The sequence below is a fragment of the Copidosoma floridanum genome, unplaced genomic scaffold, assembly GCF_036245765.1.
Source record: "Copidosoma floridanum isolate Cflo_tuat_1 unplaced genomic scaffold, Cflo_Japanese_pri ptg000017l, whole genome shotgun sequence".
NCBI lineage: Eukaryota > Metazoa > Arthropoda > Insecta > Hymenoptera > Encyrtidae > Copidosoma > Copidosoma floridanum.
The window spans coordinates 513,589-530,573 of record NW_028321894.1 but is presented as its reverse complement, the minus strand read 5'-3'; positions in this window follow the sequence as shown (position 1 = coordinate 530,573).

Genomic DNA, 16,985 nt, shown 5'->3' with positions numbered 1-16,985 from the left:
AAATTTATGAGTAATAATAATTCTTTACAATACAAATTTTGATAGATACAATAAATGCAAATCAAGTAAAGTGTATGTTTTACCTCTGACTCTTACGTAGGGGATGTAAAATCGTAATGTTGTCAGAGTTTCAAGTTTTGTTGGTTTTATACCCTGCACATATACAAATGACACAATATATGCACACAATACAATTAAATAAGAATCGCAAGCAGTTACTTGTAAGACAAACGTAAACAGATCATGTCTTCCTACTACCATGAATGAAAGGGGCCCTTAAATCATGTACATCAAGTAAGCCTTCTGTCTCAATTAACTTAACGAGAAACTTGTAACAATTTTTTAATTTTTCTGTATCTTTTTGTCTATTAATATAATTATTAAAATAATGTATATTTAACATTTCGGAAAACAGGCGCTTTTTTTTAATTTTGTTACGTGTTTATAATTTTTTTATATTTACATCGGCATCTTCACTGTGCTCCTATGGAGAACACTAGATTGCAACAATTACTAACCATCTTTACCAGTAGAAAGTTTGAATCGCTTCCAAGGGTGCTTGACTTCATACGCGCATGCTTCGGTAAAAATGTAAGTTTTAGTTTTTATAAGCTTAGTTGTGTCCAGTAGGAATTGAAAAGCAGTGAATTAAAGCGAAAATTTTTAAATAAATGTAGAACTTATGACGTTTTTCCTAGACGCATCACACAATGTACACATAAACTGAATTATGTTACTTGTTTTGGTTTTCGATCGAACATAAAACATAAATCATCTATTTTTAAATTACATAAATTAATTTTAAATACTAAAACTGAGGACTTGTACGAAAAAACTACTTTTAAAAAAAATGAAATAGAGTTTATTAAAGAAAAAATAATAAGTCATGGATGCAAATCTTATACGATAAATTTGTTTATTGATTGTTACGAATTAAAATTAAATAGCATTTTTCGCGAATATCGTTATATATTACAAAAAAAGTTTTATGCCCTTTTCTCACATGAAGGATCCGAGTGCGAAGGTGTATACGATACACTTCCAACTATAAGTGTCAGTGACCCTGGCCCGGTTTAGTGCCTTGCATTTGTCAACAGAAAAGGCATAAGTGAAATAAAAGAAAACTGGCTATGTAACCTTTATACCTCACAGCTACCAGATTGTGTCTCGAGCATATTAGAACCAAACAATAAATTTAATTTTGTTTCTGATGTTAATAATTGTAATTATTTTCAACTTTTTAAGAATGTTGAAGATTCATTAAAATATTCGAGAGAATATGAGACTGTCAGAAATAACTACTTAACATTATTAGTAACAATGGACATAATGTATCTGCTCGTCTTTTTTAAAATGATGGAGTTCTCCAAGACAATTTAAAACGAATACGAGTATTGCTTAAAAATAATAAGCACATTTTAATTACTAAAACAGACAAAGATATTATCACTGTTTTTATTGACAAAAAAACTTACATTAATAAAATAAAAAAATTATTAAGTGATGATAAGTATTATTTACAGCCAGAACATATTCCCTCAAAGCAATCAACTAAAGATACAAAAAATTTTGTAAGCAATTGAGATCAATGCGGTATTTTTAATGAATTAAATAAGTTTGATAAAGATATTTATAAAAAAAACTTATCTTAATGCTACGGACTAATAAAAATACACATAAAGGACTTTTTCATCCATATCATTGTCTCGACACTGAATTTACCCACTTACATTTTTTTTAAATTTCTTTCTGATTTTTTGATTAAGAAAATTTCACTGGTAAAATCACACGTAAAAAAAAGTTGTAAGTTGAAAAATAAATTAAAAGATATTATCATTTTACCTAGATACACTTTTATTGGTCCAGATGTTGTTAGTTTATTCAATAATACTAGTCAAACCTTAATCATAAATGCAATGAGACATTTTTTGTAAATTTTTGAATGGTAAAATCAATGTTTTTTTGAATTAATTTTGCACAGTTGTATTTTTAATTTCAAATTTAACTTTTTTTTATTTCAACAAGAAATTTTATAAACAAAATTTGAGCTCTTCAATGGGCAGTCCCTGTAGTCCAGTACTGTGTGATGTTGTAATGCGTTTACTTGGAATTTCATGCTTATAGAAGTTGTTTTGATGTTCCACTGTATGTGCAGTATGTGGATGATATTCTCATATGTGTGCCTGCTGAATACGTAACTATACTAAAAACATTTTCAATAGCTATTGTCCGGAATTACAATTCATTGTTGAAACATGCAACAACAATAGCATTAGTTTCTTAGATTAAAAAATTTTTATTCAACAAAATAACACAGTGTTAACTTATTGGTACCAAAAACCCACACATTCAGGCCGATACTTAAATTTTCTCTCCCACCTTTCAATACAGCATAAAAAAGGGTTTCATTCACACATTAGTAGACTCTTCAATTGAGTTAGCAGACGCTTAATTTCATAACGATAATTTAAAATTGATCAATAAATTTTTACTAGCTAACAACTATTCCCGAAGATTTATTAATAAATTTTTAAATAAAAAAATAACACCTTAAACAACATAAATATGATTGACATTTGCAATAGATACAATAATAATTGTAAACTAATCTTATTATTACAGAATGTTCTTCACTTGCACGATCCTATTAAATATTTTTGTAAGAAGCTTCACATTGATCTGTTATACAGTTTAAATAATAAATTGAATTTGATCTTTCTACTTGGAAACGATGTAATTGAGCCACTCGATAAAAACAATGCCGTTTGACACATATCATGTGCGAATTGCAACTGCTGTTATGCTGATCAAATATCGAGAGCTTTAAAATTAAGAATGGCAGAACATAAAAGAGACGTAGAGAAAAGTAAGGATACATCTGTACTATGACAACATAGCATTGAATTTACACACAACTTCAATTTTGAAAAAATAAAAATTTTAGACACGGAACAAAATTATAAAAAGCACTTGTTTTCCGAAATGTTAAATGTACATTATTTTAATATTAATATTAATAGACAACTAGCTTCAGAAAAATTGAAAAACTGTTACAAGTCTCTCGTTAAGTCAATTGAAAAAGGAGGATAACTCGATGTACATGATTTGAGGGCCCCTTTCATTTATGGTATTAGGAAAAAATGATGTGTTTACATATGTCTCACAAGTAACTGCTTCCAATTCTTATTTGATTTTATTGTGTACGTATATTGTGTCAGTTGTATATGGGCAAGGTATAAAAGCAACAAAACTTGAAACTCTGGCTACATTACGATTTGACATCCCCTTCGTAAGAGTCCGAGGTATAACATACACTTTACTTAATTTGCGTTTATTGTATCTATTGAAATTTGTATTGTAAAGAATTTTTATTACTCATTAATTTTTGTACCTGATGAGGGCTGAAACATTGTCCAAACAACCGAAACGTCATTTTGTTTTTTAATAAGTACAAAATTTGACAGTACCACCATTGGACGTTTCTTTGAATACAATTACTGTCTCTACTTGTATTGCGGTAGTTTTTTATGCGCAGTTTTACCATTGTTCAGTGGTTTTTAGTTTCTTACATCAAATTTCTGTTGACTTATACAATGTTATGTGACAAGTTCTTAATGCTACTGTTGACAGAATAGTAAATAAAGTCTTGGACATTTTGTCCAGGCATTCGGGTGTTACAGTTTTTTTCATCCCAAAGTAGTGTCGGCCCTTTTTTATTGAAATTAATTTTATTAAAAATTTTAGATAGTTGTGTATTCTGTATTATTAGCAGATAAAAAGGCCCTTGTGACGTGCATTTTACTGTACTGGTAAGCGTTTTCTACGAATTAAGCTTGAAAGATAGAGAATTTTCAGAAGAGTTTGTCTATATTTATACTTCTTATTTATATGGAACTTTTATACTACCATTATCTTATTATTTATACTATCATTATATATTATCTAATCAGCTGCTTTTTTAGTCAAGCTTTTTAATTTTTTTATTACTTCTTGTTATGTCTTTTATTTTATTCTAAGTTTACATGTTCTTTATTGAGGTTCAAGCAAACGATATAGGTCCTTTTTGCTTCTAAATATGATATTTTTTGTGAAGAGATGGAAAGATTATTTATATCCATATTTATTTTATCTGCATCATCTGCACCTATACATCCGAATAATTTTTTCGAAATTTACTCCATGCTCTCTACCAGTGCTTGTGTCATTATTATATGGCTAGAAATAACTTTAACAATATTGTTGGAGTTTGTCCTTTTGCTGAGTATTCATACTTTAGGTGCAAAAAAGAGCTTTAAATGCATGTATGTTGATTTTGTTCAACGAATTATTCTGTTAAACATTTATCGAGGTATTAAATTTTTGGCATTCTTGATTTTCAAGTATTCTAGCTTATTGTAAGAACACTGTATCTAGTTGTTCATGGTATACTTCAGTTTGGTCCTCCATGCTACGAAAATCTAACGTAAGGGTAATTTGTCTGCTTTGTTATATCTTCTGTTTGGATGAAACAAAGGACAATTATTATTACGATAGTATTTACGTAGGCTAGTGCCAGAAGTGTTACATTTCGTTGATTAATTTTTTTCTTTTTTTCTGTCTTTTGGTAAAAATAATTTATCGTACTCGGTTAATATTTGCTCTTCTAAGTGTTCTTAGTGTCTATCTTAAATTAATTGGTAGAATGGTGCAAAAGTCTGTGTCAGTAAGTGTTATTTGGCCATGTTAATGTCAACAAAATTGTATTGGCATTTGCTTGTTTGTTTATTATGATAATTATTGTTATATACATTTTTTTAGGTTTGTGTGGTAAAGTTTAACAGGGGGCAAAAATGTCATTAATTAAACGATTTTCTTATGGAAACAGGAATCCAGGTGCAAAATTCTTCTAAAGTTCAAGCTCAGAAATTTTCAGTGAGTCCATAAAGTAGTTTTTTTTTTATTTTTGAGGAACGTTAAATAATACACTAGAATGAATATCGAAGCGTCGTGAAAGACATTCGTTGTTGTCAAAGTGATACATATATATAATTAAAGACTATTGTTTGATGATTTTCACATTTATTTACCAACCCGTCCTGTCTTTTATATTAGAGAAGAGTAAAGAAGATGCTTTTTGTATATTAATACATATCTCCGTTTCGAATTTTGATTACAGAGTTAAAATTTTATTACCTTAAAAATTGATAAAGAAAAAAAAGAGGGTAAATGAAAAGAAGATATGATTATTTCATATATGTGTATGCGTTTGAGATCTAAGGATTTGTAAATTAGAATAAAATATTAATTTTAAATAAGGTTTCAGTATACTAATATAAGAAAACTTGTTTAAGTTCTTTATTGTTAACCAATATGTGAACGATGTAGAGTAAGTAGATGCTTATCAATATGTTGTCAGAATTTGGCCTTTTACTCTTTAACTCTAATAACAGAGAGAAATTGAATGAAAGATCATGCATCTATAGATGCATTTAAATGTCTGGGTTTGGTGTTAAGCCACGGCTGTTAAGCGATCATTTTTTGTTGGGTAGTAGCTGTTTCATCAAAAAATTTTGTTACTTGATCAGGAGTTCCAAGTGATCTACTTTGTTGACAAGGTAATATGTTGTTGGCAATTGATGCTGAGTGTCGCATTATTTTTTTTTCTTTTTTGGGAAAAAAGTTCCTCTTCTTACATTATAAGTCTTAGGCAAATCGGGGCTGGACCGAAAATGTGTAATTAGACCTTTTTTGATCCTTCTATAGTAATACAGTCTGGTATAAGGCTACATACAATGCTGCACGCAGCTTTCTCTCTTAACGCGCACGCACCGAAGGAGCTCCCTTTTGTTCACCCTCCTTTGGTTGTACTCAGCCAGTAGCTTCTCCTCTTTGCACCGCGTACCGTCAGCACTATACTTTTACATTAACAGTGGCCACTATAAGTCAATACGTATAACTTAAATAAACATATAACGTATCAGTCTCTTTCCGCTTCTCCCACCCCACGCTATTGCAGAGATACACTAGCTGTAAAAGTGGCTTTTTAGTGCATTGTTCAAAAACAATTAGTACGGTGAAATCACATGTTTTTCTGTAGAGATAAAATTGATCATTTTCTTACATAGTTTCCCCCGGAATATAAGAGAAATAGTTTTGTCCATATCTGGAGTTGATTTCATTTATTTATTTAAAAACTTATGGTTAGTTGTCTTCTATTTATTTAGTTTTTTTCTTTCATTTTCGCTGCTACAACTCGTAAAATTATATACCAACCGTCAATCTTTTTGTCATGAAGTTTTTTACAGAATAGACATCTTTGAAAATTCATTATTTATTGTTATGACACACTAATGGTAATAAAGGGTGGAAAAAACTTTTCAAGCAATAAATCTTCTGATTGGAGAAGAAAAGAGAACTATTATGTCAATTTGAAAGTAACCGTCAGAAAACATAGATGTAACATTGCACAATAATTAGCTATTTCTTAAACTAAAGAAAAATTGCCAGTTTCTTGTTAGTTAATCTTTTATCTGATCTTTTTCTGATATCGTAGGGCATGTGCGAACGTTTAAAAAAATCTATAACTGTACTTAAACCTTATACATACTCGAGTTACTTATTTACTAAGTTGATTTACTTCTTATAATATGTTGTTATTTTCAAATATTCCTGTAACTTACCTTCATGTATTATATACGTGATAAATGTATTTTATTTTTAATTTTTTTATTTTATTAACTTTATATTGTATCTTATATATATAGGCAACCAACGTCTTCAAAAATCAGATAAAAAATCGTTTGGGCTGGGGGTCTGTAGACCTTTCATGGCTTGTTTTTTTCTGTATGTAGCAGCGTTTTACTTTTTTAATTTGTTTGTTAATTATTGTATTATTTCTCGATTTCAATATGACGTTATTGTTTCTATGTACTTCTTAAAAATCTAGTTGGAATTCATCTGTAGGTGGATTGAGAGAATGGCCTGTCTCCTTTAAAAATAAGAATGCCGTGGATGAATGGTTCCCTTTGCAGTAAAAGAGTACAACACTTTAGTTTATTTAGCAACAGGCCTTACACTTTTTGTATTTGTTTTAAGGAGTTTTAGTGTCATTTATAAGAAATCCGTCCAAAATAGCCAGGCTTCTTTTTACTAAGCCATTTAATTATTTTGGGTATGCACTAGTAAGACCTAAATAAAAATCAAAAATTTCTCATACTTTTACTGATGTTTGACACTACAAGCAGTGTTAACTTCCATTACTGATGTAGCATTTGCAAAACTTTTGAAGCATTCCTGCTAAATTCCAGGTCTTATTTCATTATTAAAGTTTTTACTTATCAATAGTGGGAATATGTAACTATTTTAGTTTCTTGTAGTAATAATGTCTCCTGATTTTGGTTCAACATCTAATAACTCTCCTTTTGATACAATTCCTGTATTGGTTAGTAATTTATTGTTAATCAATTTTCAATCTATAGTTTCTAAAATAATAGAGGTGTAGTAATTCTTGGTATAAGTTAAATTTTTACAAGTACTTAAGAATGTTAATTTATTTTCTTCATAAGTTACATCATCAGATAAAAAGTCAATAGGGCTTACTTCTCTTGTTAACCTTACGCCACTAGCTGACCTCCAATTTTGCTATATTCGTTTTAATGTTGCTGGATGGCTTGCTTGCAGTAAGATTTTTAAACAGGAAGTTATCTGAGTATTATAATCAGTTTTATTTTCTATGTTTTCCGATTGAGAAAGGTTGTCGTCTCCTTCCTTACTGCTATTCTGTTTTGTAGGTGATAATATTTTTTTTTTAGTTCATCATGAGAGTTTTGTAATTTATTTTTGGTAGAACCATTTCTGTGTAATTTAATTAGAGATTTTGCTCTCATGGGATCTTCGTTTGTTATAAATTTGTTCGTTGTTTCATCGATCCAGTCATTTACTCGGATAGGAAAGATTGAATGTTGAGGTGACAATGAAAGTGAATTTAATTGTTCTTGACTTAAGCCATTGCCGTCATGACGTTCGATAAGGAATGTAGGTAAGGATTGTATTTCTCCAAGAATGCTTTTATTCGGTATTTCATTTTTCTTCTTGTATTAATTTAACCATAATGATTTTTAATTCAATTCTTCGATAAATCGTTTTTTGTCGCAATTTTCATAACTGTTAGTATTAACTGTTTAGTCAGATAACTGCTCCTAATTTTTTTTGTATAGTTGACTTAAACTTGTACGGAGCGTAAAAAAAAAAAAGATTAAAACCTTAGTGTTATTGTAGTTAAATTTAAAGTTACTTTGTCAGAAGAAGTAGTGTCTTCGTCTGCTTGAAATATTACAGATTGCCGATTAGCGTCATCAGCTCGGGATGTACTAAGTTTGATTTGTATGTTAGTCTATCTTGGAGGAAAATCTTAAATTTTTTTTTATTATTTCTGTAACTTCACTGATTACCCAATTTTTTACACTTGTAAGCGCCCCGGGTCATTAGGTGACAGGTGCTTGTGTTATTTATAATTATTTATTTAACAGAGTGGCCAGTACATTTTGAGGGGTCTCTTTTAAAGGTGCATTTATTAAACTTGACATAAATAATAGTCTTTTTTGTTGAATTAGTAAGTCAGATTGTGGATCATTAAACTGTGGAGTAAATGTGGTTTCAGGTTTCGATGATGAGTGTTTTATTTGAGCTCTTGGTGCTTCTTTTCTTCGTCTTGCTTTTAATCTTTCTGCTATTGTAAGTGCATTTAATTCACTATGTTCACTTCCCATACCTCAAGGTTCTTTTTATAGTGTATCTCTAGGTTTATTTTTTTCTACTTAAGATATTTTCAGTTACATGTGATTGAGACTCATTGGTTTTTGACATATTTTAGCGAGCAATTTAAGTCTTAGTTTTTTTTGGTTTTAAAAGTATCACACAACCTTTAAATAAAATTTCTTTGTCCAAATAATTATCGTCATTACTTCTGTCGTCACTGTATTCCATTGAATTTCTCAGTATGGCATCTGCGTGGGGATTGAATTTACCAGGTTTGTATTAATAAACGTAGTTGCAACCTTGAAGTCTTGCTCTGTATCTATTTAGCCTACTTATAGGATCTTTGCTACATTTAATCCAAAATAATGGTTAAGGACCTCTATAAACTGTAAATTTCCTGCCGCATAAGTTATGTCAAAGAAATTAGACTGCTGCAACTACTGCTAAGCATTTTTTTCAATTATCAGATAATTTCTTTCAGCTTTATTCAAATTTTTTGGCATATACGCAATGGGGCTATCTTTTTCTCGTTTTCCTTGGCTCAATACGGCCCCAATAGCTATATGAGATAGGTATGTTGTTAATATGAACAGCTTATTCAAATCGACGTAAGTTGACACTGGTGGTCGGCACAATATTCTTCTTAACTCTTTAAATCTTTTTGCTGAGTATCTGTCCACTTAAACGCTTTTCCTTTTCTTAACAAAGACGTTAAAGGTTCTGCATTTTCTGTCAAATTTTTGACCTAACAAAAGTTATAGTTCGCTAAACCTAAGAGTTTTATTATCTAACACTTGGTTGGTTCTTTAGATTTGGAATTTGTTAACAGCTTCTAATTATTGTTTAATCTGGTTTGATTACGTAACTACCTATTTAATATTTACAATAAATTCTTTGACCATTAACAATTCACATTTGTCAAGTTGTAATTTGAGATTTCATTTAAAAAGTTGTTTAAATGAATGGGTAATTTTTGTCACGTGATTTTGTAAGGTTTTTTTAAAGTACGATTATGTCATCAAGAAATATAAATACCTTAATACTTTGCAGTCCTGACAAAATAACATCCATGAGTAGTTAGAATGTTTTAAATGCATTGCATAGTCTAACCAGCATTCCTACATATTCATAATGACTGTTAGGTGTGTTAAAAGCAGTTTTATGTGTATCTGTAGGATCAACTCCTATTGGATAAAATTCACTAGCTACTTAGAAAATGGAAAAGTAATATGAGCCTCTAATTTTTTTGTAATATTTCAGTAATGTTAAGTAGTTAATAAGCATCAGGGATGGTTTCTTAAATTTGTTAAGACTACTCTATTACTAATCTCTATCTTTTTGTTCCATCAGGTCCTTGTTTTTTAAGTACTCTCCAGAGAGAACTTGGGCCGTTTTATTTTATTATTTTATCGTCTGCTAATAACTTTTTTATTTGAGTGTTTTTTCTTGGTGTAACAACAACAGATAACTGTTTTGTTTAACGTATACTAGATAGTCGTCTGCCATAGGTATTTTTTACAACCTACCTAAATGTCCCTATCACGACCATAAATTTCATCATACTCGATTCTTTGTTTTTTTTTCTTAACTGTGAGCTTAAACAGTAAAAATTCTGGTATTAGCTGGTACGCTTTACATTTATTATTATTATTTTGATTTTCAAACATGGTTTCTAATTGTTAAAATACTTTATTGTATAAAAAGATTATAAGACCAAATCGTACATAATTATGAAACGTTGTACCTATTGCTTCATATTATGTCCTCATTAATGAAACGTGAGCTTAGTATAACATTTTAAGACAATTAAAGTTTTTTTACTTGCATAACACTATTTTATTTAATAAAAATCAGTATGTTGTTTATTTGTTTACTAAAAGTATATAAATTCCTTGTTGAAGTTTGTTGCTATAATACGTACAGCTCAAAAAATAAATTATGTACTACTTTGTCCTTATTTATGAAATTATCTGAAAAATTGGTCATTTTCTGTACGTAAAATAAAATTTTTCTTGTAAATTTATAAAGATACATGAAACATACAACTACCACAACTTTTGTATCAAGTAAGTTGTATGACAAATACATGAATTCTCATTTTCCATGAATAGGGACATATTCCACAAATAGCGACATTTACCTTGGACTGCTGGTAAATTTTCTATTTTCCTCGCTCTAAAAGTTTTATTACAGTTATTGATTTTAGATGCGTGATCAGATTTAAACTCGCAACAACGTCCAAACCAAGAGTCTCATTTTCGTTTTTTGAAGAGCTAAGATAGGAGTCTCGGTATAGTTCTTGATCATAATTTCGATATTGCTTTAGGTTGTGGTACTAAAATAGGTTGGTAATGATAAGGCTTTGAGTTTGAGTGTGAGAAGAAGGATTATACATTTGGGGATAGTCAGGTGGATAAAAAGGTCGTAGTAAAAAACATCGAAATTCTTAGAAGTTTGGAGTGTAGTTATAGTAATTAAGATGATTACTCTAGGATGGTGTTGGTGTATGGCTTAGTGTCAAAGTTGAGGTGCGTAGCTAAGTGTGAAATGTTAAATATTTTGACCATACTCGTCAAATTTGGTTAATTCATCCTGACATCACTTTCATCGTAAGTATCTGGAAAAGAATTTCTAATGGGGGTCAGTAGATCATTAAAACTGACAAATTTTTTTTTGGTGATCAAACTGAGTAGAGACAGGAACAGGATTTTTGGTAACGTTTGGTACCGAATATTCAGGAGTCATAAAGTAAAGGTCATGGGTACTGCCTTGTAAACGTACTTGGCCTCATTGTGTACTGGTGAAAAAGTGCGTTCGGTTAGTAAAGCAGCTTCCAAAGCTTTGTGGATATCTTTAAATTTTGAAAGTGCTATAGCCAATTTTCACGGGTCAGGTAAACCGTTAATGAATTTTTGTAGTGCTAATTTTTTAAGTTGTAGTTATTGTGTCGTCTTGAGTTTATCATCATTTAATTTAGTCAATAAGGCTGTTAAAGTAGTTTCTGGGGGAGAAAATATTCTATGATCAAAATTTCGAACTGTTTTTTTTTTATTTATTGTAGTATTCTACAATTCAGCCGTATATTTATGATACGATTTGGTTGGCAAAAGTTCTTGTTTTAGATGTTTTGTTAACAAATCAATTGATGCAAAATTATAACCTATTAAATTCTCTCGAGCTTTGATTTTAGGTCTAGAAATAACTGTGCAAAATAATGGTACATAGGTTTTTAAGTGGCCGTTATAAGGGTCCTTTTTTTTAAATCTTGTAAAAACTTTTTTAAGAAAATTGAGTATCCATCACAAAAAATATGTGTTGAAATGCTGAATTTATGCACAACAATAAATTAGTCACATTCAATCGTTATAAGACTTTTAAAAATTGTTGTATAATAAAATCGTCTACTGACAAGTTTTCTGCACTATTTCTGGGAATTTTTTGTTGTTATTTATTTATAATAATTTGATTTGACGGTTTTTGTTGAACAAAGCTAAGCTTTAAAGAGCACACATGGGATACTTATTCGTTGTGACCGGACTTGTTTACAATATGGTGTCGTTTATAGCATGGTCCAATAATATTGATATTTTAGAAATGCACCTGAGATGCCCCAGCTAACACGTTATGCCTTACGTGCATAAGGTACTCGCGAGTCGTGAAAGTCAAGAGTTGAATGAAACTTTAGAAGACAGGTGACAAACGTTAAAAAAGTAATTTTCCCTCTTAGTGGTGCATTTATATAGTGCCAGAGCAAGTTAAAAAGGCCTTCAGTGGAATAAGGTCAATCAATGAGCGATGTTCTTGCAGCCTGCGTTGACAGCAAAATGGTTGGCTTAAACGATATTATTTTATGATCTGATTTCATGTTCTCTAAAATAACAATACAAGAGTATCAATTGCCTTTTTCTGACATTTGCAATTGAGATTTTTGGATTGGATAATGGAAGCTTGCATCAGCAATAAAAGAAACGCCAATTACAAGTTAAAGTGTGACAAATAAGCTTACAAATCATGCAATTAGTCATTTTGGTGATCTTACAATTATTTTGAATATAATGAAACAATTTGTTAATGACAATTTTTAAACTCGCTTACATTGTTAGAAATAGACAATCAATGTACGAGTAAACTATTCTTTCATACGTACAATACATTTTAAAGTTCATCGGAGATTTATCTAAAAGGCTTCAAAGAAACTTTAACTTGCTCTCTTGTGAAATTAAAAATATTTATCTAGTCAAAAGTTATGGCTAACGTAAGGCACGTACAATGTACATTGACACGTTAGTCGGAAGACGTGTTTGAATGTACATTGTATTTGGCTTACACTGGTCGTAACTTTTGACTAGACAAATATTTTTGACTCTACTAGAGCTCAAATTAAAGTTCACTTAAAGCACTTTTATTTATCATCTAATAAAGTTAAAAATAATAATTTCATCAAATATTATGGCTACTTTACTATCGCAATAAAAATCGTCAAGGTAGAGATTTTTTTATTACTTTAGCTATAACTTTCTCGTAAAATGAATATTTTTCAACAAACTGAGACTCAGATAAAAGTCTTTTGAGTATCCTTCAATTTAAGCTGCATAAGTGACAGAGATACCGTCAGAGATGGTCGTATAGTGATTGTAATAGTGATTGTAGTAATGGTCACACGGGTTCTGATAGCCCAGGTAACATTTTATGTAACTTACAAAGTAAATAGTGGTATCATGTTTAAAACAGCGGGAGTAATAGTGATGGTATTGGCGTAGGTGGCTGAAGTAATGTTGGTGACTGTGCTGTAGAGATCGTTATAGTGACGGTAAAAATGGTTAAAAAGACACTAAAAGCGTAGGTGATAGTAACAATAGTTGTTATTGTTTTCTTGAGTGATAAGATTATTGCAACATTGAGTTGTGCCGTAAAAATAGTAAGTGCCCTCTTCTGCCTCTAATGCAATATATATACCTACAGCTCTACTATAATTACTACTACATACACTGTCAAGCAGCAGCCAATCAATGCAGAGAGCAGAGAGAGATGCAAGACCAAAACAGTCGTCTTTCTCTGTCTACTGACCGTACGCTTCCACTTACAGAAGAATTTACAGTTCGCTTCCTCTATTATATTATCTCTATGCTTAGTAATGGCTTAAGGGTGACAGATGCTCATCTGACTTAGGTGTAAGTTTAGGTGACTGTGTTAATGCCTGTAAAAACTAAATGGAAATGCTTGTATTTTTTACTGTGGTAGTGACGGTGCTTGAAACAGTAATGGTGCTGTTGTTATAAATTTTAGCGATGGTGTAATAATGGCAGTAATTTATTTAGTATAAATAGCTATGATAGTGTTCATTGTTATCTCCTAAAATGTGTGGCATAGTCAACTGGTTATGATACTGACGGTATGGACTATGGTAAAGGTACTTTTGCGTCATTGCTGATGATGGTAGTGATGGAGATAGTACTAATAGTAAATAATCATGTTTTTAAGTGAATCTGACGTAAATATGTATAATAAAATAAAGATACATTCGAAGTAGCTTATAATTCTGGCTTAAGCTTATAGTTTTCGCTTGTTTAGTGATGTGCATAAACTGATGCTGGAGACAACTGACACATAAATGCTGTTAAAACATAACATCTTCTGTTAGTAGCTATTCACAGTATGTTCTTCGGTCCATTCGTTATTTAAATAAAAAAATATTCACTGTAATTCTCAAATAAAAGTTACATTTACAAATCACGTTAACGTCAAAAACACTGAATTTGTATGATGCTTGAAATATGTCACAATAATAACAATTTTTATGAAAAAACTTTGATAGTTATAAACAAAACCAAATAAATGGGTACTGAATTACCAATACAGGGAAAATAATAAATTTTTAATTAGAAATAATTACAAGTGAAACAAGTGAAGCATATGCAAAGTATATAGAAATTAAGCTAAAAGCTCTTTGTTTTTTTTTGTTACTTAATCTTTTAAATGTACATACTATAAGCTGTAGAATTTTGTAACTGCTTTTTATTTCAAGATGTCATTAAAGATTTCTTACAATATTACAAGTCATTTTTTCTATTATAATAAACTGTGAAGACATAAAGCGGTAATTTCGTCATCATTTAAATAGTGTATAAATATCGTATAATATTACATAAAATTTTTGTACCAGCACATTAATTAGATTTAATCATGGATTTAGTAAAAATACATAAATCCTAACCGATGACAATTGTATGACACATTTTGCTGTTCTCTTATGTAATTAGGAAAACGACATAATTTTGATGCTATAACGAAATTGAACAGTTGTTAATAATGGTAACGAAGACTTTAAAATTATATTGACTCGAAAAGAATGGCTCATGCCTTACAAAAGGGCGTCAGACTAGTTATTTTTTAACTTTTAATACTACCCCTGTGGTAATCTCAATCTCAATAATAATTATAATCAATTTTTTTTACTCTACAATATGTTCACAAATTTTTTCAATGTCTATTATGATAAAAAAACATTACCAATGATTAATAAAACGATTCTATCACATTCAGGTCAAATTTGAGTCAAAAGATAATTTTCCGCAAGGAACAGATGCTTATTATCTGATTCTACATAATCGCATAGTTGAATATTATCCAGTGAGTAGGGATGTGAGAAAACTTTTCTAAACTTTCTCATAAAAAATAAGACAGCATTAGTCATTTGTGTCAGTCAATTCTATGCTATGGTGGATTATGTACTAGACATGCAAGGCTTATGTGTCACTGTCAATGATTATGAGATAAAGGAATTAGCAATTCTTTCGTTAACTGAGAGCTTTGAACCACACGTGTTTCTTATTGAACCACCGTCTCCTTGACTTAAGTTGAGTCAAAATTATAAACGTAAGAATTTATGGCTTGAGGCTTACTATCATGGATAAGACTAAAAATCTCGTAGTTTTAACTGTACAGAAGTTGGGAATGTACAACTGGAAAATCTCAAAGATGCTAAAAAGATTTTTATAATTGAATAATTGAGGAAAAGGTGGCTCAAAAACTTTAATTTTAAAGTTAATGACATAGTTAATTATCCAGAATTTAAACTCCCAGTAGGAGCAACTAAATATCCTTATTATAACGGTGTGTATAAATCCATATGTGCCACCGATAATGTTAAACGAATAAAAAAATTATATTTTGCTATGGAGTGGGAAGATGTTGCTGACTCTGGAGATCATTGTTGGCAGTATGGGTTTATGAGTAGGCGATTGGAAAAATAAATGTACAACACTCGTATTTCATAATTAAACAAAGACACGTTTATTGTCACTATCTTTAGTATGGACTTTCTTTAGTCTTTACTATCTGAAGAACAGTAGCAAAACGAACAGAAAAGGTAGGATTAAATAAAAGGTTATACGAAGACAGAGAGTGCGTGTATGAAGAGACAGACTAACCGTGCGAGAGTGAGCAAACTGTATTTATTTGACGCTAAAGTGCAGCGTTACGTGGTCTCGTCTTCGTGCTGCTGCGCATGCGTGATAATTCAGTTACGAGTGCCAAAAATATATACACTTCCTCCCGTTCGTATCTGAATTCAATGAAACTATATAAAACGAAAAGAGAAAAAATATTTGTTTCTTAACACTAAGTATGAATAAATAAGTAACCAGCTGAATTTGTGGAGCACGTTGGCTATTTGATCACTCATTGGGGTTGATTGCGATGAGCTAAGCCATACACAGAGAGATACATTAATCGGCATGTCTACTATCATTTTCCATCTATTATCATTTTTTAATTTTACCATCTCAAAATTAAGTTTAATTATCATGCAATTTACCCTAATTAACGTTCAAAATTTCTTTCATTAGTCTTTCATGCAGTTCAAATGGCAGGGGTTTTATAAAAATATCTGCTAGTTTTTCCTTGGATAGAATCCATTTAACGATTATTTTTCCTCCGGGTACACATTCCTTCACGAAGTGAGCCTTTATCTCGGTTATGTGTCTCAGTCTTTTTCCCCCACCTACCTTAGCACTTGCTCTGGCAGCTTTGTTGTCACACCAAAGGTCCGCCGGCAACAGAAAATATGACAGTATTAAGCTGATTGAGTGTTTTAATCCTATTAGCTCCTGACTTGCATCACAAATAGCCACGTATTCTGCCTCGCAGGTTGAGATTGCAACATAATTCTGTTTTCTTGTCTGCCAAGCAACTGTATCGCCATACAATCTTATGAGATATCTACCTGGCGTAATTAAGGCTCTACAATC